This window comes from Nothobranchius furzeri, chromosome 18 (genome assembly GCF_043380555.1).
Source record: "Nothobranchius furzeri strain GRZ-AD chromosome 18, NfurGRZ-RIMD1, whole genome shotgun sequence".
In the NCBI taxonomy this organism is placed as follows: Eukaryota; Metazoa; Chordata; class Actinopteri; order Cyprinodontiformes; family Nothobranchiidae; genus Nothobranchius; species Nothobranchius furzeri.
In genome coordinates, this window is record NC_091758.1 from 44,219,851 (window position 1) to 44,245,200 (window position 25,350).

The following is a 25,350-nucleotide window of genomic DNA, read 5'->3' on the forward strand; positions in this document are numbered from 1 at the left end:
TGATTGAGGCTATTCCATGTAGGATTAGGGGTCAGGAGTCAGGTTAACAGGCTCGGTTGTGAACATCTACCCGTTACAAACAGCATTTGCAAGCGAGTTTCCAGAAAATCTCAAAACATCTGCGACGATTCTCGAACGCACACAAAAAGTTTTGCAGCGCTGATGAAGGACGCTGCATGTTTTGGATATGTTCCTGCTCAGACACACCTAATTCTAACTGCTGAATCATCTCCTCAGCCTTTATCGGGTTCTGTAGCAGCTGCTAATCACTCGTTTTAATCAAATCGAGCAGGGACACATCTAAAACCGGCACTGGAAACTGTGAGGTGGTTTCTGCGAGTGGTTGACGAACAAATTGTGAATTAAATGAGAAATCCTGCAAACACATAGAGACGATGAAAACACTGAGGTTTTCTAATCAATTTATTTGCAAGTTATTATTTGACATTTGCATATTTCCTTTTTCACCTCCCAACTACTCGCCGGCATTTGCAGCCCTGTCTTCAGATTTAATTTATGCACATTTCTGATGTCTGACTGGAACACGGTAGCAGCTAACGTACCCGAGCTAAAAGCTAAACACTGAAGCATGTCCGTTGCCCACTGGGTGCGATCTGCCAAGAGGCACAACGGCCACCACATACCAGTCCTCTAAAAGCCTGAGGTACCAGGAATGCCGCAGGAAGTGCTGTCAGATTGTCCTTCAGGGGAAAAAATGGCCCATTTTCAACACATTCCTACACATAATTCAGGGTTAGACGCTTTCATTTCTGTTTTCTAGCCTTGACAGGACAGAGTTTGTCGCCATGACTCCACATGTGCCGTCTTTCACCCCCCTGTACCACTGTGTGCTAAAAGTCTCTCCTTTTCCAGGCTTGTCTTTCCATCCCAGCTGGGTGATGGAGGGATGAATGGCTTGGGGGATGTAGATGGAGGCTGCACTCTCCCCGAGGAGCCTCTTCTGCCAGCCCTGTGCCACAGATCAACAGTCAGCCAGCCAGCCGTGCACTGACCTCATCCCTCTCCCGCTCACTCCCTCTATTTCTGTCTCCTCCTATCTCGCTCTGCCTTGCTGCCAGGGGCCGTTGCCGTCCCCGTGTCTCCTTCCTACGCCAACTGCCTGCTCGCTACCGACGGTGCGTGTCTGTCTGGCAACCTCTCTGCCTGCCTGTCTGTCTGCTGCTCTTCCTTCCTGTCTCTGTTATTTCTCCAGTTCCACGGTCTGCATGCATGGCTGTCTGTCTGTCCATCTGCCTGTCTCCCTGCCAGCTGCTTTTTCTGTCCAATATCCCTCCACCGGAAAGCGGCCAGGCTGTCAGCCGCTCTGCCAATCTGCCTGTCTATTTGTCATCTGTTTGCGTCTCTATTTGTTTGCCGGCACGTCTATGTGCCTGTTTACCTGTCTGCCTGTCCATCTGTTTATTAGCCTGTCTTACTGTTGTGGTGCGGTCTGAAATAGGAGGCATGAACTTGTAACCCTGTTCTCCAGTAAACAGGACGCATCCCAATATTGAAAAGATTGACTGACATGACAGGGAAACGCTGATGTTGCTGGAGCCGTAAACCCTGCACCGCGCCGCGCCGCACCGTGCCGCGCCACGCCGCACAGACACCCCAAACAAACATGGAGCCACATAGAAATGATGGTTGTACGGCTCTCTGGATTACTGTCGAGGTCTTGTTTTGACGTCCTATTCCAGAAGAAGAGCCGCACACACAGGGAAGTCTGAAGCTGAACTGCAGATCACACGTGCTGCATAAAATCACAGTTTCCATGTGGGTGGGTGTAATTCCAGGTGGAGGCGGATTAAAGGGCAAAAGAGTCAGAATTTCTATATTATAAAATCCCCAATTATTGTTTTAAAAAGTTGAAAACAGTTTTTAGGATGAACACACACATGATCAGGGTGTTGCCACAAAGAATGTCTTAGTTCAACAGATTTATAATAATGTGTGTTTTGGGTTTGTTTAGTGGTGGAAAGTGAAAAAATAAATAAATAAAAAGAGGCCAAAAGTCCAAACCGAGACATGAACGGTTTACTGCCGGAGCTGCAGGTCACACGATCGGTCCTGAGCATTTTAGACCACATCAAGCTTATTTATAAATGACGTTTACGCAGCGTCATGAATGGCCTCTAATTTGTGTCAAAGGTCACGTTTTCCCAGCTGGGTCAAGCTGGGTCGAGCTGGGTCAAGCTGGGTCGAGCTGGGTCAAGCTGGGTCGAGCTGGGTCAAGCTGGGTCGAGCTGGGTCGAGCTGGGTCGAGCTGGGTCAAGCTGGGTCGAGCTGGGTCGAGCTGGGTCGAGCTGGGTCGAGCTGGGTCGAGCTGGGACAAGCTGGGTCGAGCTGGGTCAAGCTGGGTCGAGCTGGGTCGAGCTGGGTCAAGCTGGGTCGAGCTGGGTCGAGCTGGGTCGAGCTGGGTCGACGGTAACTTTAACTCACAGATTACCCGCCAGGAGCCGTGATGTCTGCTGAAACATCTTTATCTGCTGCTGATGGTGAAGGACACTTCAAGTTTCACAATAATAATTTTAAACAATAATTTTAATAAACTCTTGACTTTATTACTGTTATTACAGCCATCATAAATAATCTCTTGGTTTTCAGTATGAATTTATTTTAATTACTGAAATGACTTATTATGCTTTGGGTATAATAATAATCGTTGTTGATGATCCGTAATGTGTGTTCAGTAAACCAGAAGGTCATCTTCCACGTTAATCACCTCATGCAGAGGGTGCCCGGGGTTACGTTTAAACCATCTCACATGTCTTTACTTCATGACCAAGCTTTCTGACGCTGAGAGGGCGTGCTCGGAGGGTTTTGTTAAAACCAAAATCTCCGCCAAAAAGAAGCAGTTCTTGAACCATACTAGGAGACGAGGGACGGCCGCCCGAATCTCTACTGAGCATTCTGTCACGCCGAAAGTCTTGCTTCGAATAAACGCACCGTTTCCAGCTGACGCAAAACTCCGTCAGAGTTATTGATTTTGAGACGCAAACAGTTTCGCCAGTCGAGTGACCCACGGAGACATCTCAGGACCGATATGGTCGCACTAAGGTCCTTCTACCAACCTCGTGCCCGGAGGACATCATCTCCACCGGACATCTCGGATCCAGAAGAGGGTCTCCTGATCTGGGTGAGTTAGACACTTTTGACAGATGGCGTCTGTATGCTGTTTATCTAAGTAACACCTAACGCATCCAAAAACTCGCATTTTCATTTTCGCTTCCATTCAGTCACGGGTTTGCCTTTAAAACAAGTTTTAATATTAAAGCTGTTAAAAATGTGTCATTTCAAACTGTCATTTTTAAAGTGTTAGTAATAAATTCTTAACTTTAAAACCCGACTCTTCTCTGAAATGAAACACAGAATGGTTTATATATATATATATATTTTTGGTTATTGAAAAAGCAAAGATTCCTTTAAACTTCTGATTCAATAAATAAACTTTTGCTATTAAATGTAATTATCTTGAATTAAACATTAATCTCTGGATTAAAAATAGACCAAGCTCGTTGGCATATGAACTTCTATCGAATATATAATATCCTAGATATTTATATGTGATAGAAGCGTCATTGTTAACTTGTTTGAGCTTTCATCCTGTTACACTCAGAATCTAACAAGCTGATAGCAAACCGCGTTAATTCTAGTATGTAGTTACCCACGCGACATTTAAAGCAGCACGGCGGCTGACCGAAGTGCATAAACACAATCAATACTGACAATAGATGGCAAAGCAAATAATCAGTCATCCATAAGAACGCATAATCTCAATCTCAGTGCCCGGTTCCACCACCAGGTCAGACACGTAAGCCGGTGCTGGGCCGTTCGAGGCCGCGGTAACAAACCTCACAATGTTGAACTTCACCCAGAAGCTCACGGAGACGCGCCAGCACAGGGGTGATGTGATCACGTCTACCCGGCTGCTGCGTTCGGGACCACCTGAAGCCTGATCGGTACGATTCTTTTTGTTTGGGACATGTAAGGCTGAGTTGTGAGTTCTCGTTTACCTCGACAGGTTTCAACCAAACTTCATCAGAAGAGTCACAGATGTTTGTCTTCATCAGCTGTTCTGCTGACAGATCTGCGTTGGTCACACCTGTAAATAACCCAGATTATTTGTTTATTTTGGTATTGTTTAGATACTAATATCTATGAGTAATTCATGTTTTAGGGTTCACATGACTCTTATTTTGAAGTTCAGAACGCTAACTTCCGGCGCCCAACTTGTAAGCTTTATTTGGCAGAAATACGGCACTTTTAACCTGTTAACGGAAGCAGGTTAGACAGTTGACTCATCTGTTATGTGTTTGCTGGTAACTACGCTGGTGCTCTTTTAACACGGAGATGGGAGGAATTTGTTTTGCTTACCAGAAGGAAGTTAAGAACGTTAGAGTTTTCCATCCATCTTCAATTTAGCATCTAGCTGAAAGGCGAACAGGTATGTTTATGAATGGTTTCTTGTTGTTTAAATTTATAAATATATTAATTATTTGTTAACAAATTTCTGAGTGAACTAGCAGGCTAACGATAGCACATGCTATGTCTTTCGCTGGTTCATTTAGCAAAGTGGAACGTGCTCTATGGCGGGAATGTTGATTTTCTTGTTTGTTTATGTTATAATTACAGCTCCTACGATGTGACTATGGTCATTTCTGAATAAATGGGTTGGAATACCCCACCATGGTCCATCCGTTATGATCATTGAGTGCATCGTCTGAATAAAGTCCGGCTGGAACGCTACAACGGCCACCAGAAGAACAGCTGATGGACGCGTCACACAAACATCTGTGACTCTTCTGATGACGTTGGTTGAAACATGTCAAGGTAAACGAGAACTCGCAACACAACCTCACTCGTCTGAACAGAAAGAATCGTACTAGTTATTTAAGAAGAGGACACAATGAACATTGTGAAGCACCTGAAGCCCGTTAAGAGCAGAGGCTGGAACGCCAAATCCAAGCGGGAGATGATGACGGCGTGAATTACAGATTCCAGGTGCGCCGGTTTCAGGATCAGGCTGGAGCGAACCGGTCAGCGCAGCTGGAAAAAACAAGATCTGACCACTGCATTCATCTGAGAGGCCAGCGAGAGGGTGGCATGCAGGTCCACCACTAGGTTGGTCACACGCCGCTTCAGGTCGAATGGGGCCGTGAGGATTGCCTCAGACGTGATTAACCAGAGTCCATGCAGATCGTTAAACCCAGCATAACCCCCATCCTAACGAGGAGCTGACTCCGGGACCGAGCGCTACACTCAGTGCTCGAAGCATTCTAATTCATGCAGGTTGTCTCTCCCGGCCGACTGTGACTCTTCATTCATCGTCTTTCCAACCAGGACGCCCCGAGCGTTGCCATTTCCCGATGCTGAGTCATCACACCAACTCCCTGCTGATGCTCCTGCCTCACTCTCAGCCCTCCGTAGCCTCGAGAAGATGTTTGCTGAATGAAAGTATGAACTCCACAACCATCTCCATCTCTCACGCCTCCCCCCACCACCCTCACCGTGTCCTCTCCTATTCTTGTCCCAACGGGGGAGCGAGAGAACATTTGACTGGCTCCTCTCAAGCAAAGACTGCACTGCACACTGGCTCGGCAGTCAAGGACGACTAATAGAGGCAGAACAAAAGAAGAGCGGAGTGAGAGAGGGGCACGGAGAGAGCGATGAGGAGAAAACACGCTTGCTGTGGCGCGAGGGGCCTTTGAATATTGTCAGATGATAACAGCGTGCATAATTCCCTTTTCAGCATTTCTGACATCTGAGATCCACGTTTTGTACGTATCACGTCTACCAAGCACACACACCAGAGAAAATGTCCTTTTCGTAAAGATTGCTAGAACTTCTTATTGAAGCAATCAGTCCCATTCTGTGCTTTTCCACGCTTCCTTCATGCATCATAAGTATGTTCAGCCTGTGGAGCTTCCTGGAGCTCCCCCCAGAACATTCCTCTGCATTAAATCTTAAATAGGGTGTTTTAATGCAATGCTGCAATATTGCATTCTCTCTGTAACGCGTCTCCTCTGCTGAATGCAAATTCCACGTGGCGTGCTGTCTTTAAAACAACGAGGTACGGCGTCGCTGCTTTCTTCTCCGTGACACCTCGGTGTTTGTGTTTACCATCACTCCCACAGTAAACGCAGCAGAGCTCACTGTGAGCACGCTTAAATGCTTCTGCAGCTCCGTCGCTAATCCCTGTAGTGGACTGGCCCAGTTAGTGGTTTCCAGCTTTTGGAAGGGAAAGCTGGGGATGAGTTTGGCGGGGGGGATCGGTCTATTTATAATGATAAACCCAGTCCATGTTTCTGCTGTGCTGATAGATGTTATCTGTGTCAGCCTTTGTTTCCTCCTCTTCCCTCGTGCTCTCCCCGGACCGATCCCCTCCTCCTCGTTCCGTTCTCCCTTCTCTTTCAGTCTGTTGCCCAGATGCAGAGAAGGCAGCTGTGTGGTGTTTTAAAGTGTGCCCGGTTTCAACCGTGCACTGTTGGCACGGAAAAATAACAACCAACCCCCACTATAAGCCTCTGAAATGACATGAAAGAGAGCGACTGTTGTTTTAGGAAGGAAGGGGCTAACCGGCTTCCAGCACGCTCACTAATAACCACCAATTATTAAACCGTGCAAGAAATAAAAAATAAATAAAAGATGACCCTCCCTGTGCTAGCCAAAGCTTGTTAGCCCTGAGGTAAATAGCTAGCTAGCTGGCACTAGCTCCCCAACAAGAGGATCCCAAATGAGGTCCCAACAGATTTGTAATTCCACTGTTTGCTAGACATGATATAGAAGTCTCCTGATCAAGCTAACAAGCTAAACATGCCGGGTGGCTGTCTGGCAGCCCGTCTAACCGTCAGCTGAGAGAATGACAGTACAGACCGCTAGCTGGGGATCTCATTTGAGCCGGCTAATCAGACACCAGCGAGCTTTGTGCTTAGGTGGAGCCCTCCTGAGACCAAAGCTTGGGAGACGAAGGGAGCGTCTCATCTAACTCAGCCAGGAAGATGCACCCAAACATGGGGGCTGAGGGAGAAGCAGGCAGGCTGTGGGAGCCGCGTCTGTAATTAGGTGCCCTGAGCCTGACGCCCACACACCTCCAATGAGACGCCATCCCCCTCTCCCTCTGCAAATACGCTCCTGGACGCCCACACAGCTGCACACATGTGCAGACACAAATAAATATATACTCCAACGGTGTATTTTTACAGCGTGTGTCATCAAGCAGTCAACTGGTGCAAAAAAGAAAAATCAAAGGTGTTTATCTCGTACCAGTGAAATGAAATGAAAGTAGTAAACAATGGAGGCAATCTGAAGAAGAAGGCAAAGATTCAGGACATGATCAGGCTGAATTTCACTCATCAGAGTAAGTCGGGCTATCTGACGGTTATCATCGCTCATCAAGTCTTAAACGAACACAAAGGCTGACTTAAACTCCTTCAGATAAGTGCAGACGCCTTTAAAACCACACGTTTTCCTCTAGAACTAAAGGGGATCTGCTCATGAGGACGACCGATATTAAACTGGCGTTTCTTCTAAATAAGCCCTGAATAAGCTCAACTACGTTCCACAAATCTGAGCTCACTCAGCAGCTTCTTCAGCCGAGCGTCTGTGGAAAGTTAATTAGTAGGTTTGCAGTTAAATATTTGTTCTACTTCTATTGGAAATTTTTCCAATTACACACTCTATAGTGTTTCAATGCATTTCTACTTTCCTGCTTAAAGCCTTTTGTTTCGGTTTAAGTAAAGACGTACCGAGCCGCTCCGCAGGAACACATTTTATCTGTTATTCTCACTCAGTAAATGAATCTTTTGCTCTTTCACTGGAGCACAAGTGTTTTATTGGAAGCCCTGGAACAAGGCTGGTCCAAAAGGCACAAGTTAATGATGTCATCAAGTTTCTCTTCATAATAATGAATCTTTCTTTTCTGCTCGACTCTAAATGAATCTGATTTAGCTTCATGCGGGCATCGCTTTGTCTTTCCTCCAAGTCACCAGCAGACTGAACCGTGTTTGGTTCAGAACAGTGAGATTCTCTCGCTCTGGTGACGTTCTACCAGGTTAGGTAAAACTAACCCACACACCCCCACTCCGAAGAAAACAGAAATCTTTCTTTGAGTTTAACGAATATTTTCACAAATTAGACATAATAAAAATGAGGTGAAACGTATCCACAGAGTTGGGTGAAATACTCGTAAAGCTCACTCTGGAAACCTCTCCTGGACCGAGTCAGCCGAGACCTGGCTGAGCGAGCCTGATGCAGGTGGAGCACGACTTGATTAAGACGCTGTATTCTACATGTGGAGCGTACAACGGCCAAAACATAAACGCAATTGCCAATATCCTCGTGACTGTGGACCAAACTAGAAACCAGACTTGTATTCCTGTGAGCTGAAGGCAGAGAAACGGGGTTTGCTATCTCAGCAGCAGCGCCCGTCTCCCCATCTCCCCTGGTCCATGAGAGCAGAACACACTGGAGCTGGCTTTTGACCACGGCAATTTTAATCAGTCTTTTTCACACTTCACTGGGAATTCATCGCCTCCTTCCCCCCTTCAAACATTGTTTGGGAGAGTTATCAGCAGCAGGCAGCATATCCGGTAATTATACATGCAAGGTAACGCTGGGAACTGGGCTGAATATTTCAGCCAAATGCACGAGCTGCTGAGAGCTCAGGAAGGTGCAGCTGCTTCACAACGCTGGCTGTGCAGGGCTGTGATGGAGGAAAGGTGTCAGAGTCTCATCCAGAAGAGTGGTCCGTTGGTGGGTGTGGTACGAGGTAGGCCAAAACTCTAAACCAACTTCATCAGCATCACAATGAGATGTTGCGTCGAAATGGCAAAGGTGCTGCTCGTTAATGTGAATCCATCCGCCGAATTAAAGCAGATTGCTGTTACAGACACTAGTGTGCAGCAGATGGAGAGTGTGAGTGGCTTTCTGCGTATCTGAAAGTGTTGCAGAGGCGCGTCGCAAACACCGCTCGAAACTGGACGGCAAAAATTTGATGGTTCAACGTGATTGTTTACTGTGTGAGTAAGAGGCCAGCTGTTAATATGTTCAGAATACACAGCCAGGGACACACACACACACAGAGACCACCAGTCAGACACTAGTGGGTCCTCTAGGGGAACATAGCAGCGGAGGCACAACAGTGACTCATCCAAACAGTCACGGAACACACACACACACACACACACACACACACACACACACACACACACACACACACACACACACACACACACACACACACACACACACACGTCCTCCGTGGCAGTCCGGCTGTCAGATAGCATCACCGCTGAGCCTATGGAGCACTGTTGACAGGTGTGGCCCACTAGTCACGCATGCACCGCACCAGCCAGCCTCCCCTCGCCCGACAGGAAGCTGCGTGTGAAAATGTTCTCCTTTCTGAGACCGAGGGAGCCCGTGAGTTTTGTTAAACTACAATCATGCATGTGGACTTATTTGGGCATGGATGTATGTGGCTCTGGTCTGACGTGGCAAGCCAAGGCCGATCCTACAGAGATACAGACGTGCAGCTTTGAACGCTGTGCAGAAAAACACAGAGACAGCTGGAGCATCGCAGGAAGATCAATAGAAGAACACAGACCTTGATTAATTCTGCCTCGAATGTGTGTGGGTTGCACAATATGAAGCAATAGAAGGTCGTTTGTGTATTTTTCTTATTGGATATGGTCCTTTAAGGTGGAGCAGAGACAATGACACAGAAATCTGTGCACATATAGACAGGCTAGCAAGGATTTAAGACTCGGAGTCTTTTTCTGGTGTGGCAGCGTGCAGCAAGGCAGCGCACCAAGCCAGGAGGCTTGTGCCGTGCATGCTCTCCGAATAAGCTCACTACCTGTATCACCATTAGAGCTCCATATGTTTAGAGTAAGGAACAATGGTGAGTAAACACATACAGAGGCACTTCCAGCACGTTCAAACACACGAACAGATGGACAGAAACGCACACACACACACACACACGCACACACACACACACACAGGCATCTGAACACAAACAATAGCCATCTACACCTGTGCACAACAAACACACATCACTGGGAACACACACACACACACACACACACACACACACACACACACACACACACACACACACACACACACACACACACACAGACACACAACCCACTCTCCTGCCTCTGAGCAGCTTCGTCCAGTTACTACAAAGCCCACCAGGAGCTCTTTGCAGATCAAATAATCATGCCTTCCATCTGTTTCCATTTCTCTACATTAGCACGGCGAAGGCGCCCTACAGACCACGTTAAGAAGCACCGCAGCCATCGCTGAAATAACGATTCCTCTCTCAACCCCCTACTCCTCATAATCTCCGTCCAAAGCCAGTTCAGTGACAAGGAGTAGATTCGTTCCGTCCTCATAGCGTCTCTGTGATGCCATCTCGCTGTGATATAACGTGGGGCTCTCACTGAAACGGGCTTTTAATATCACATGAACGGTTATTATGATGCTGTTAAGAAATAAACTGAAGGCTATGGTGCCTGCTACAGCTCCTGCACGTGTCCCTGAGCTCTTTAGGGACCTCTTGGGTTTATCCTCGTCGACTCCGTAGTGAAACCAGGTATTCTTCCCCGTTTCTCCACCTGTTCTCCCAGGCCCAGGCTGCAGTGCCTGCTAATTAGACACGTTCAGTTACTTACACCGACGGAGGAGACCTAATGCACAAACAGTGGGATAAAACTGAGTAAGTGAAAATGATCATTTCACCATCTTCCTCACACAGTGAGGTGGGAAGCTAAGACTCCGCCTGTGAGAGTAAGTGCCATCTCGCCACTGAGCTGAGGCAGGGAGGGGGGGTGAAATGTTTGGTCTCTGTTATGCAAGATGGAAATGAGTTTGCCACGCTCCGCTGTAGCCAAGCTATTTTGGAACGACTCACATCGGAAAACGCAGGGACGAGCAGGAGAATTAGGTCACACACACGGGGCAGGGCAGTGCTGCCTTTCTGGGGTGCAAGCGGCGGCGAGGGCTGAGACTGAGGAAGCAAAACGTGTTGCACTATTTATTCAGGGCGGATCTGAGCGTAAAGAACAGGGGGCTGGAGGTCGCAGAGAAAAAAAAGCAAAGACGCATTTTAACAGAGACCTGGCAGTGACCTGAATACGCTGCAGCAACGGAGGGGAACCGACAACTCGGCTCTCGGAGCGCTTAGCTTCAAATTCCCTCTGCGTTTCGCCGCAGATCACACAAGACTCACGACGTTTTTCCTGTATACAAAAAAGCGATGCTGACACAGAGGATTTGATTTATTATGCATGGGACTGTGGGGCACAATTGGTGAGAGAGAATGAGGAACGATGGCGTCCTCCTTGTTAACAGTAAATATGTGATCCATCCTTCTCATTAACTGCTGAACGGAGATGGAGGGAGGACAGAACTTGCATCATCTTCACTGATAAATTTAAACTAATCATCCATTAGGATGTGGAAAACTGTTGCAGGCAAAGGGGAAGGAATTAAACGGAGATGCATTGCAGCTAGAGCGAGAACGAAAGAGGGAGACAAGGAGGGGGGGGGGGTGAAATCAGGCAGAGGAGCTGAGGAGGATGCATGTGAGCGTACAGTAACGGAAACAAGGCAGACAAGCTGCGATGAAGAAAATGACAACGGGAGCAGAGGACGGACAGCGAGGGTAGTGTTCTTCAGGGGAGACCGTAGCTGTGTGTGTGTGTGTGCACGTGTGTGTGTGTGTGTGTGTGTGTGTGCGTGTGTGTGTGTGTGTGTGTGTGTGTGTGTGTGTGCGCGCGCGCGCGTGTGTGTGTTAATCAGAAGACCAGGAGGTGTTTGTCAGCAGTTTCAGGGGCCCCCGCCTGCAGGGGGCAGGTGGGCTTGCCCTAGTTTGAAAGAGCGTCTGTGAACACGCACCTCTCAAGATGAGTCACGTGCACAAAGCATGTAAACAAACACGCCAGACAGGAGGTCCGTGTTTGTTCTGGAGGACGCTGCCGATGCGCCGAAGCGACTCTAAATCACACAACGATTTTTACTCCCGGCTCCAGCGTCACATTGATTTTTTTTATATTGCACCAAAATGAAAAAAAGAAGAAAAGATCATCTTTGCACGGCAATCATCAAAATTCAAACAGCATCCTCCAAATGACTAACGAAGGCCTGCAGACGCAGCTGAGTGCAAGAAAATACCTGTTGGTGGTCCTTGTGGGCCACGGTCATGCACGTTTCCCTACAAAAACACACCTGGCTTGAATCATCGGGTGATGAGCAGGCTCTGTAGGACACGAGGACGTGCTGAAGAGGTGATTCAGCTGTAGAATCAGGTGTTTGGAGCCGCTTTAACACGCAGGACGGTGGCCCTTGAGGCCCAGGATGGCACAGTTAATCAGAGTTGATTTTCTAACACATGAATGTCAGCGTCTTTGGACAAAACGTGAAGCCTACGTTAGTGACCCTTGTGACCAGTGCCTTCACAACAAATGAATAAATGTCGGTACACAACAATGCATGTCGGGCAGAGCAGGGTGCCACTGAGTCCCAGTACTGCGCACCAGTCCATACCGGTTCACTAAAGCGCTGCTTGTGACCATAAATTCACATAATTGGTGATAAAAGCACCAGTTTTACAATGAAATCCTGATGTAATCGCAGTTATTTACATTCATTTTAAACCAACCTAAAAACGGTGTCACTACTTACGCGGTTTCCTTTTTTAGCCATAATAGTAATACATCTGTAGCTACGCATTAGCTGCCTAATGCTAACCCCACAGCTGGTAAATACCCCGCGAGCTCTAGCTGACGGAACAAAGATACGCACACAAGCCCTTCTCCAGTATTTCCTTGTTTCATGAAGTCATGCTGTCCAAAGACACGAGCACGTAGGCGCTAGGGATGTGACTCTTAGAGCAACTCACGATCTGATTCGATTCCGATTCTTGGGGTATCGATTCTCGATTCTCAATTTAAATCGATTCACAATCAATATTAACAAAGAGTGTCAGCTCCAGGATGAACTACTGTGTTGTACACGTTAGTTAAAGCTATGGGACGTTTTTATTTGACTTTAAACTGGTCATGCTCCAAAAAAGCTAATTTACAAGGTAAACTAGTGATTCTAAAACTGTGAACAGAAACAATCTTTTGACCAAAAGGCAACTTTTTTTTTGCTTACCTTGTAAAATATAACAAATCTGTAGTTACCTAACAGTAGCTTTGAAAGTAATACGGTCAAATACTTTTCAAGTATGTGTAGAAACAAGTTACATGAGTAATCCTGAGTACTCTGAACCGTCTACAGGTGGTTCAGAACGCCTGTGCTCGGCTTCTGACCAAGTCCTCCAAACACACCCACATCACCCCGCTTCTCCTCCAGCTTCACTGGCTGCCAGTCAACTTCAGGGTTCATTTCAAGATCCTGGTTCTGGTCTAGAGGGCCTTACATGGACAAGCACCATCTTACATTGGTGATCTTCTTAGTCCCTACACCCCCAGCAGGTCCCTGAGGTCCAGTGATCAAAGCCTACTGGTTGTGCAGCACCAGGCTAAAGGTCAAAGGTGACAGATCATCTGCTGCTGTGGCCCCCAGACTCTGGACCTCTCTCCCCCTGAGCCTGAGATCAGTGGACTCAGTGGTCTCCTTTAAAAAGCAGCTGAAGACTCACTTGTTCAAGCTGGTTTTTGTATGACCTTCTTCACCTCTCTCTCTTTATTCTGCTCTCCCCACCTATTCCACCTTCCTCAGGATCCACTGATTTCCCTCTTTCCTGTTCACTCTCTCTCTTTCTTAATATTTATTTTTTAATCACAATTGCCTATTTTTTGCTCATTTTAAATATATTTTAAACATTTTCTAAATGCTTTTTTATATTTTTACTTTTTTTTGTTTTTGTGAAGCGCCTCGTGATTTTTATCTTGAGAGGCGCCATAGAAATGATACTTTCTTCTTCTTCTACTCATTTATCAACTTAGAAAATAAATATGAGAATATCTCAAATTTCTGGGTATGGAAAAAATGACATTCATGTGCCCTCTTATCAGCAGATTCAAACATAAATCATCTCAATTTATGGGACCACAAAAGTAAACGGAGTACTGACTCTCCTAACAAAGATACAAAAAGTGCATCTCAAACCTGTAACGTGCCAAATATTTCAGTTCTAGGAATCGATTCTGAACCTTTGTGAATCGATTCTGAATCTTTAGAAATAAGAATCCCGATTCAGACTTGAATCGATTTTTTTCAGCACCTGTAGTAGGCGCGCCAATGGGGGATGGAGAGCGCAACAGTGTCGCCTCCATATTGGATGGGTCCCTCACTGGCTAAACCCAACTGCAGTCTAAGCAGTCCATGCCCGTTTTTTGCAGCCTACGGTTGCAAAAAATGGTGAACTACTGAAAACAGATCTTGCATCATGCCATATGTGTCAGATTTTGTAAAATGCTTGATAAAACGTGTTTTTAGTTGAGTAAGCTCCTTCCTCAGTAGGAACAAATGCACTGGGGGTGAATGGAGACCCATCCAAGATGGCGGCCTACCACTACGCCAGCTCCAATAGGCAGCGCCAGTCCACGTTGCATCTACTTATGTAATGCCTGTGATGCGGTCATCAAGCAGGAAGTGATCATGCTTACCGTGCGTCACGTCTAAAGTGCTCCTGATAGAAACAGTCATTAACACTCTCTATCTCACCCTACAGGCATTTCTATGACTCCTCTGCTTTGGCACATCAGATTCTCACCGTAACGTGTATAGGTGGATGACTTAGCACTCATTTCTTGGTAAACCGGAATTTTCTACGTGGTTTAATCACACAGCTCCAGCACCTTCCTAAAACTGTTGTATGATGAAGGGACAGCTGAGCTTTTACAAGGAAGCCAAGGACAATCAGCACCAGGACCTCACTCAGCCAGAACCATTTGGTAACCAGCTCACAAGCTTCTACAGAAAGTAGTAAAAGCTTTTGCTGCCTGCCGTGATTTCCACGTGCACGTGGCTTTCTCAGTGGTGCACAGCAGAAATGACTGTTGGACTAATTTACCATCAAGTTGGTTTAAAAGCTTTTGCACCGTGGGCTTCCAAAGTTGGGGTCGAGGCCCTACTGTGGGTCGCCAGAAACTACACGGGGTGCTCAGATGATTTCAAGGATAAAACTGAAATTGTAAAACAATTGCTGAAGCTGCATTTCTTGCATATTTGTTATTTACTGAATTATTCAGGTTTGTTTTGTCAAATCAGAGATATCTGGGTCCACGTGTTGCTATTTTAAAGCCAAACTGTTGGGAATTACTGCTTTAGGACATTTAAAAGCATTTTTCATTCCAGATTGTTCTAAAGTCGTGCAACATTTGCTTTTGTCAAAGACGATGTAAATGTAAGCTCGTCTTGTTCTATGCACTCCAAAGGAACTCATGTTACAGTAAAAATAATAAAATCAGCAAACTATTTCTAAAAGGCCGTGAACATCACCAAGGACCACCACCAAGAAGGAGCAATCAGCCAATCAGGAGCTGTTTTGTCTCAAACAACAAACACATCTTTTATAATTTCATTATTTTCACTAAAATCAAAACAAAAATGTTTTTCTCAGTAAAGCACAACGGAAACCAATCAAAGCCAGCGTCTGACACCGTCCTGCTTGCATCATGGTTTGATTTTCTGGGCTGGCCAAAGCTAGACATAAGCACTAAGTGGTCAAATTGAATCTAATCTTTGTTGCCCAAACAAAAGCTGTATGTTCACGAAGCAAAGCTATTGATCCGGACGGTTTTCCAGGAGTCTGTGGAAGTCTGTCAATATTTAGTTCTCCATGTCTGTTTATGTTCCAACTGTTGCCAGCGTTTGCCTCAACTCGCGTGTTTGCATGAATTTATGCAAACGCGCCCGCCCCGCGTCCGCGCGCCTGGTGCCGAGTGCTCGTGTGTGTTTGACGAGCCGTCGGTCTGAAACAGGGGCTGTGCTGCCGTCACGCCGTGACACCTCTCATTTGCTGCTGTCCCGTGAAGCGGAGCTGAAAGCAGAGGTCAGGCCACCCTCGCAGAGACGCTGCAGCTCAGAGCAAATCACGTCCGTCACCGGGCCCCGGCCACACACACACGAACACGGTCATGCATAAAACAATCCCGAACACCCTCGTTTGCATACACACAAGCACAGACGCAAGCTCGCTTCAGCTCCACGAATCAGCCGCGTTCATTTAAAATTTCACTTAACTGCTCTTCGTTTTGCTGACCTGCCTCAGCAACACCGACACACACCAATTACATCCCAAAAATATAATTCAATCACAAAACTGGCCGTTTCACCGTCATCGCTTTGAGTTCTGATTGAAAAACACGCAGGTCAACCCCAACCCTAGCCCTCCTCATCTGGAGCATCAGAGGCTCTGGTGGAAGAGAGTCGGCATGAGGAGAAGTAACTCTGTGCAGTAATCAACTCCAACACCTCCAGGCTACCACCACTCTCCCCCTCCGTTCTCCTGTAAGCCATCCATTTGTCTTGACCGGTGTCACATGCCGTCATCAATTTCCCATTAGACGGAATAATATTCACCCAATATTGCCCACGTGTGACTGGGAGATTTTAGAGTGATCAAAACCGACAAATCGGATTTACAGCGCACGCATAAATGAAGAGACTGAGCCCTCCCTGATTGCCCTGATGAATAATGGATGCCTGTTTGGTAATCATTTTCCAAAATCACAGCCTAGGCTTATGTTCTGTAGCGGGTTTTTTATTTTTCCAGTTTCTCTTCTCGAAGCGGCGGACCGCCGCCTCTTTGACCTGAAGAGTCCGGGGAGGTGTTGGACTCTCGGTGATGACGCTGCAGCGATAGCATCATTTGTGAGGAGGCGGGTGTCGTTATCACTGAAGCATCTCCTTGTCTGATTCATGCCATCATTGTTCAGAGAAACAAAAGGTCAGAAGTTGCTGATGTTACCGTCTGATTCAATTGCAAAGTTTGCAAACTTCACAGAGTGGGAGTTGAAATCAAGTTAGCCTGACGAGGAGCGAAAACCCCTAAAGTAACAGGTGAAAGTGGCCACACACTAATTATTTATATTATAATACAGATATATGACAGAACGGACTCATTAATAATCATAATATGCAAACATCTTGCCTCTGATTGGCTAACAGTAACAGGACTCTTGCACTGCCTCCATTCGCTCAGCATCATGGATGTGACGTCGCCGCATAAACACGAGCCTGAAGCTGCTGCTGTGTTGTGGAATGCTAACGCTAACGGGTAGCTTCTACTAGCTGAGACATGCTACATGGATGCTGCATCAACAAAGGCTACGAATGAGTCCATGGATGACGTAGATCTGCGTCCCTCCTTCTACTCGAGCGTTTCCTCGTTATTTTCTGTCGGCGGCTGCCGCGGGCAGCGGGGTAGAGGGCGACTCAGCGGGACAGTCGTGTTTCAGATGTACCAAAGTTAAAACGGGTTCTAGTCACGCTGTTTTTAATGCAAGTGTTCCTCTTCCTGATCTTTTACCACAGTAGATGAACAAGTCATAACAAACACTGACACTCTTAACTCCAAATAAACGTCAGCGAAAGCAACTTTAACAATAAAATAAGTCTTTATCCTAAAACTGTTTCATCATCAGTGTCATTAGCGATGTTTTCCAGCGAGTACAACCGTACGAACCGTCGTGAAACGATGAATGAGTCCATTTCTACAAGGGAAAAAGCATTTAAACACAGATCCTGTTGTGGAATTTCAATCTTTCATCTTTTCTGGTTCGAGACGAATAAAAACCACACTTCTGATGTGGGGTTGAGATTTGGGACAAACCTTCGGAACAACTCCACCAAAAGCAGTTCAGCGTTACAGATCGAGCTCTCTGAGAGGATGTTGCTGAAGCCACAACTAAACAGCAACACCAAATGAAGACCTGAACTCAAAGTGCAACAGCAACGCGTTCCCGGCGCATTCAGAGGAATTTATTTGATGTTGTTTTCTAAAGAGAAACAAGCATCATGTCAGTGCCACCCTCCTCACCCACTGGACGTTACGCTGTGGTTGAAAATCTTTAAAATCCACTTTTGTTGTTGTTCCTGCTTCTACTTATTACAAAGTTAAAACAACCTTTGCTCCTTTACATTCCCGGACTTCCCGGTGGAAAGTAAACGGATTCTCTTTCTTCTGTTTCTACCTCACAGGCGACGTTAGGTTATCACTCCCTCTCTGACCGAGACTCCTCACCATCCGAGGCAAAAATTCAGTTGAACTTAGAGACGCGGTGCGTTTCTGAAGCATGTGACTCAACGCAGCGATCTGATTTACATCCTCCACGTTCAAACTGGACTTCCTGTCATGTTTTACACCAAAGTAGTGATGTCAGAATTTTTCAAGCTGGTTGAATTAAGGTGAATAATCCACAAGCATCATTATCGTCCCATGAAGACTAACGTCACGCTTCACGCGTCTGATTTAAGTCCTGTCCATCAGAGCTTGGATGCAGAGGGTGCAACGCCGCACCTCCTGTCAGCACTTTTCAGGACACTCAGAGACGCTTGCACGTTCACACACTGCCAGTGATGGTAAGCTACGTTGTAGCCACAGCCACCCTGGGGCGGTCTGACGGAGGCGAGGCTGCCATTTGGCGCCGTCGGCCCCTCTGACCACCACTAACACAGGCAAGTTGGGTGAAGTGTCTTGCCCAAGGACACAACAGCAGGATACCCCTGGCGGGAGCTGGAATCGAACCCATGAGGCAACCCGCTCTACCTCCTGAGCTACTGCTTATGCAACCTCTCGTTAAACGTGGCACTGAAACGTATCCCGACCACGACACCATCACACTTGTGCTGCTAACGGGAAGAGGCCAAAGCAGGTCATGAAAATCTTTATTTACAGCTGGCTGCCAGGCTGCGTGAAGTAGGTCACGACGGCTCCTGAAACGGAGCGGAGCTCGCTCACACCGTTTAGCACATTTCTCCTGAATGCTCGCCGACGCACCATAGCACTGGAGGGAGAGACACAAACAGTCCTCCTCACTGAGGGCGTCTTTGACCCGGCTCGTAAAAAATGTGGGAAACACCTTTTTTTCTCAAACATAACAGAAGAGACAGAAAATGAGCCCTGCACGAGTCGGTGCAGCTGACTCTGAACGTCACCAAACGTCTCGCCGTGAAAGGAAGCAGAGCTGCTCAGCCTGGTTTTAATCAGGACGCCGTGGCGCCATACATCAAAGGTGGCCCACAGATAAGGGCGGGTTAATATACCGCAACTGTAGCCGAGTCGGGCACTTTATGCTCATCATCACACAGAAAGACATCTGCAACATATACAACATGTCAGACGCTTCTGGATAGGTGTGTAGCCGGCGGAGTCCCCGCGGTGATGGATGCCTGTGGGAGGCTGTTATGCCACAAGGTGAAAATGTCCATTAATCAGCCCCACTTCCTCCTCTGCCTCGGCGTTCCCATTACCAGCACACTCCAAGCAGCCTGATTGGTTTTTAATTGGCCTGCCCGCCAGGAGATAGATCACGCGTTCCCCAAGGAAAGCATGAAAGTGTGTGTGTGTGTGTGTGTGTGTGTGTGTGTGTGTGTGTGTGTGTGTGTGTGTGTGTGTGTGTGTGTGTGTGTGTGTGTGTGTGTGACCCACGTCTAAAGTTTCTGCACAGATATGATGACCAACATGTCACGAGGGTTTAAGGTAAACGTCAGCCTCGACTCTCACCCTCCTGAATCTCAGACATGCCGCTGATCTGACTGATGAGCGCAGCGTCATTAATCGCACGTAGCGGCGAGCGCGGCAGGAATGTGTGTGTGAAGGACGCGGGAGCAGCTACGTCTTACACCAGCTACATGCTGGTATTGACTACGTGTCTGCTCAAGTAGATCATTCTCCTCTGCACCCCGGCGCGCCATGTCACCGAGACGGATTGGAAGACCACAATGATTCCCGTTGGGATCGCCACACACACAGACACAAATCCACGCAGACAAGTCCTCATGCTGCATTCACACACTGATCCCTGAGACACAAGCTGTTTAGGTACGTTTACATTAGCTCCAGATCCTGAAACATCTAGATGTGATGTTGGCGGGGCAGCCTGTGAAGCCTTAAAGCTTGGTTTAAGCTTGACGCGTCCGTGAGGTTCGCACGACTCCGCGCGGCAAAATTGCGTCATTTTAACAACCACGCCCCTCCACCGCACCTCCACACGGCCCAAACTTTCCGCACCGCGCACCTAGGAAATTTTCTAACCACGCGGACAGTCGGACGTGGAAAAACATGGCGGACAGGCAAGAACTAGTATGGCAGAGGTTCGTAAATACAGACATTTGTATGATTCAGCTCTCAGAGATCACCGTGATCAACATGTTGTTAATAATTCTTGGAGAGAAATAGCTCGCACTGTCGGAAAAGACGAGGACGCTGTTAAAAATGCTGGAATGCCGTGTTGTAAACAGTAATTTCTACTTCTACTATGGTGTAGTGTTGGATGCATGCTGTAGAGCTCCATGCTGCCCCCTACAGTTTGGGAGGATATTGGCTCACCACAGAGACGAGCCACATGAACCATAAACGCTGCGAGTTGCGAAGCGCGTTCCATCCGCGAGCCGCGTCACCAAGCGGAAAGTGAATGCGTCAAGCATAAACCAAGCTTAAAGCTTGGTTAGCGGCGGGTCATCTGCTCTCTGTTGGGTAGAGATGATGGTGAAGGGATGAATCCAGTATGACGGCAGCGACGCTGGGACTCATCCACAGTCACTAGCTTGGACTTTTCTAGATGCTGTTTGGGTTTTTTTGTTTGAGAACAATTATTTCAAATACATTTAAAACATCTTCTGCTGCCTTTTCGAACGCAGCCTTGAAGCCTCAGGAAGATGGCGTGAGAATGGTGCTCCTCTCAGCTAGCGCTGCGTTTTAAACAGATGCTAATCCTGCAACAAGGACACGGAGCCTCGCTGGCTTCCTACTCAGCTGTTGGTAGTGGAAAATGTCTTAATATTAAATAAATGCAAAGTCATGCTGACAGCAGCGTGTGGATTGGTTTTTGAAACTTTTAAAATTTTCCAGACGCGAGGACAGAGCTTAATAAATGTTATCATCCCAAATTCCATTTTATTTTCCAATTTCACGCTCTTTACTTCACATTTCATCATTTAACCACGTTTCCCACCTGAAAACGTTTGGCTACACGACGGGTCGATAAATTACTCACGCGTTTCATACGCGGGCAAAGGCAAAGCTAAAAAAGCAGCTGACATTTCAGCGTTTAGGTGTTTCGGTATTTCACATCCGTCTATTATGACAAAACTAAAATGTTTCGTATCGAGTTGATGCGGTTCGATAACAGCGACTCTGCAACAGGCACTTTCACTCAGCATGACTTCTAGATCCTCACGTGCAGCTAGGAAGCCACTCGGGTCGGGTTTGGGGCTAGATGACAGCGTGGAAAACACTTCTCGTTTGATTTGTCCTTAAAGGTTCTCTGTTTCAGGATAACAGACATTTTTAAGTGCATTCCACCTGTCTGCATGTTAGGCATCATTAGTCGTGCACGGTGCATCAGGTAGGTGTTGTTTTCAGCCCTCAGCGTTAGGGTGAGCACACGACCCTTCAGACCACGCCAGCTGCACGAGGAGCATCCCTGCAGATTGTTTTCTAAGTTCATTTATGATTATTCTGAAAAATAAAGAACATTACGTTTCTTAAAGGAAAGCTTCAGAAGCTTTTGATTACATCAGCTTTTCTATAAGGGGAGGTCCGCTTCAGATACCGACAACAAACTGCTTTTATAAACCAGTAGAAAAGCAGCCTTATTGCTCCAATGTTCTGCATCAAATCAGTTAAGTCGTTCTTTTAGAGAACAGTGCAAACACCGAGCCAAGCACGGAGGCAGGAAGTGGCTGCTACATTACAGTAACCGTGTACAGAGCATCCCGTGACCCCACCACAGTCCATGTTCAGCAATCCCATCAACACCCAGTTTCCTCTGCCTCCAGCTCTGACTAGACTGTTGTGATTAAGAAGGGATGGGTCCTTCTGCTCTCCTTCCACGGCGAGAGAGAGTTGATGGGGGTGCTCCTGCTACGTGGGACTCAGTAAGACCCAGGTAGCGTGCCTTACCTCTATAATTTAATCACATTCAGCTGTCTGCCAGCCCTCCACTCGCTCAGCAAAGCACATCAAGCACCGCGGCGGCACAAACGCTCGCCGCAGCAACACAAGTATTCCTCTAACAGGCAAGACATCTTCCTCCAGCAGCATAAGGAGCATCCCTGAGAACACGGCTTCACCTCACGCCAAGGAGCTTGCCTCAATCTCCTTAAGACAGCTTCCAAGCATGGATGGAGGCAACAGCTACCACCTATGTAGTGTGTGTGTGTGTGTATGCATGTGTGTGTGTGTGTGTGTGTGCGTGTGTGTGTATGTTTGTGTGTGTGAGAGAGAGAGCGAGCAGGAGACACTGTTAGCATGCTATTCAGCAGGGAGTTTAGAGTCAGAAACTCTTCTGTAACTTCAATAATCTGTCATATTTTGGGCTTTAATCTCTGATCCCACTGCTCTAATCAGATTATCTCCCACCCCTCAGAGTGACAGCAGTTAGTGAACCTCACGCTAAACGTGTTCCATCATAAAAGTTGTTAAAATGCAAGAAAAGGACCATTTTAAATTAAGACTGACCACTTTAATGTGTTTATGACCAGAAGAGCCTGGAGCGGTCGTGTCAGCAGCAGGACAGAACTTCACCTTTCAAATCAGCCCAGAAGCACAAGTTCATGCAAGACAAACGCAAACATTTCAGTTCAAGAGGGAAAACTCTTCCTCTTAAGTGGCAGAAATACAATAAAACTGTTGCACTTCCAAAACAATAAAGCAACAAAAACCCGACAGGAAGAAGTGACCCAAATCCTCAGTTTTCTGAGAGAAAGTAGCTCAGAAGGAAGCATCCTAAAGAAGTCAGGATCAGACCTCAGCAGCAGCAACGCAAACACACGAGATGCTACAGACACGCACAAGGTACCTACCAACTGCAGCGGTGTCTTTAAACTTTTCCTCCTGCTTTCCAAAACGCACCTCGTCTCCTATTTAACTCCCAAGTCCCTCACTGAGCTCACTGCAAAGTTCTGCTGCCCTCCTGCATGCAAATCATTTTTCACGACTCGAGAGATGACTGTGGGAAGAAGGGAGAGAGTGGAGGCAGAGAGGATGACAGAGGGGCGGAGGAGTGGAGATAATGGTTGGGAGCCAGACGACCAATGGGCCTGGAGCCTAATGGAAAAAATAAAACTAAAAAAAAGTGAAGGAGGGGGGGAGAATCAGGGCACACCAATGAGGCGCAGCCTGAAGAGGGAGCACAGTCCGGAGGAGACGGCGATAACGCAGACGGAGAGATGGAGGGAGAGAGGAGAGCGCGGTAGGTGGAGAATCCCAGGCGAGGTGGAGGGACTGCAGATCAGAAAGAACAAAAAGAAAAGCAAAGAGAAGCTCAGAGACAGAGAGAGGAAGCTGACTTACCCGGGTAGAGCCACTGGCATCCTTCACACGCCGCCTCACAGACTCCACACACACATTCACCCACCCCGGTGATGGAGGCGCGCTCCGTGCCGCCGCTGAGACCAACCAATAGCAAAAACAACAAAGGAGAGGACTGCCAGAGCTGACTGGTATACCCTAAAGCTGCTGAGTGTGTGTGTGTGTGTGTGTGTGTCAGGCAGATGAACTGGGAGTGTGTGTTTGTGCTGGGAGGGAGGGACGACTGGAGGAAGCTGAAACGCTCCTTCCTCAGTCCTACGAGCTCTGTATCTGATGTGTATCTGGCTCTCTCCGAATGCTCGGCATGTATGTATCCTCCAACACTCTCCCGCCCCGGCGCTCCCTCTGCCTGCTAATGCGCCCTCCCTTCCCCTTTCTCCCTCTTATACATTTATTCAGGGCTGCAGACTGTCTGCTCTCAGAGTCAGATCTTCCCACGGGGAAGAGGAGAGCGGAGGGGAGGGGAGGAAGGGGGAGAACGGATGAGAGCTGAGGATGGTAGTGATCCATGTGGAGCTTGTTCAGTGCCTTCATTTGAAACAGGATGGATGCAAAATTCCGCTTTTTTCTTCGTTTTTAAAGGAGAATTTAGCTCCACTCATGGGTCAGCGCACACCACGAGTGTCACGAGGTGGAGGACCTGAAAGTCAGTTTGATCAGGATGAATGTCAGCATCACCATTTCATGTAAAGCACAAACCTTCAAACGGATCTTGTGATCTACCGTCAACATGATAGGACAAAAGACCAGGACTGCACGTAAGGTGCTAGAATGCGACCATGTTTTCCCGACTTTCCACCGATCTCCTCCATCTTTCTTTACTGGTTTTGAAGAAAACAGCCCCGTGCATGTCTTTTCTCACCATTTGCTCTAATTTGAAGAGTCAGAAAGCCAAGGAGACCTTGCACCAGAATTCACAAAATACAGCTGTGTGTCAAACAGCAGGCAGACCTCGGCTGTGAGCTGAAAATCCAAACAAAAGGGACAAAAGCACAGAAACACTGAAAAAAACACCAGTTTGCACAAAAACACACACGTTGGTTCAGACCACAGAGACACACCAGCAGCAAACTTAAAGAAAGTCTCAGGCTGATCGCTCGCTGGCTGTTAATTAACGCTCCCCATCCTTTCCCGGCGTTCCCGACTTCAAGGCTGGCTGAGCACCAAGAGTGCAGCAGATGAATGAGCACTGAAACAGGCTAGCTGCAGCTATGTGTTCAGTGATGAGCTCTGCTCACAACCAGGAGACACACAAAAGGTCAGGGCTAGGTGGTTTTCATGCACGCTGCAGCGCGCGTGAGAGTGGGAATAACAATGTGGTGATTTCCATATTTACCCGGATTTGCAAACACAGAATGCTAATTTGATCCTAAAGACATCATTATAATTAGATTATGAATTAGCCTCATTTCTTACTGGACGAGAGGTGCTAACTCGCTCATTTTCTCTGGGCGGGATGATGCAGCTGACGGCGCAGCAGGCCTGCAGGCAGAACGGCATGCTGGGAAATCCTCACATGGCCGAGATGAGCAATAACATTTTCAAATAAAGTCATGCTTACGCATAAATATTCAGGAGCTGCATTCAAATCCTGCGCTCCTGGTGTCAGGGGCACATGTATATGAGGTGTGTTGTTGTCCCACGTAGCAGTAAACAAATCAGAAGGCATGCAGCCATGTTTTACTGAACCGGCGAGCTCGTCCTCTGCAGAAGCGCTGCCAGGCAGCTGAGCAGAGGCTTGGTAAGTGCTCGTGTGGGTTGGGACGCAGATGCCCTCGGGGCGCTCACCATTACCAAATTCAAATTTTTATTTGGCTATGTTAATGCCAATCAAACACAATTAACTTACCAAA

General features: G+C 47.3%; 1 protein-coding gene across 9 annotated transcripts in view; it reads right to left on the minus strand.

Annotated features, from left to right (window-relative positions):
• The window catches only part of myt1lb (myelin transcription factor 1-like, b), a 123,921-nt gene extending 99,189 nt beyond the window's left edge, over nucleotides 1–24,732 (minus strand). Inside the window, exon 1 of one of the 9 annotated variants that reach the window (XM_054741952.2) lies at nucleotides 23,480–24,732. The gene's annotated coding sequence lies outside the window, so the exon portion shown is untranslated. Of the gene's footprint in view, nucleotides 1–4,927; nucleotides 9,205–22,989; nucleotides 23,444–23,479 lie in introns of those variants that run through there. The other 8 variants (XM_054741954.2, XM_054741951.2, XM_054741948.2 and 5 more) reach the window with 8 other exon arrangements.
• Between the last annotated feature and the right edge of the window lie 618 nt (nucleotides 24,733–25,350).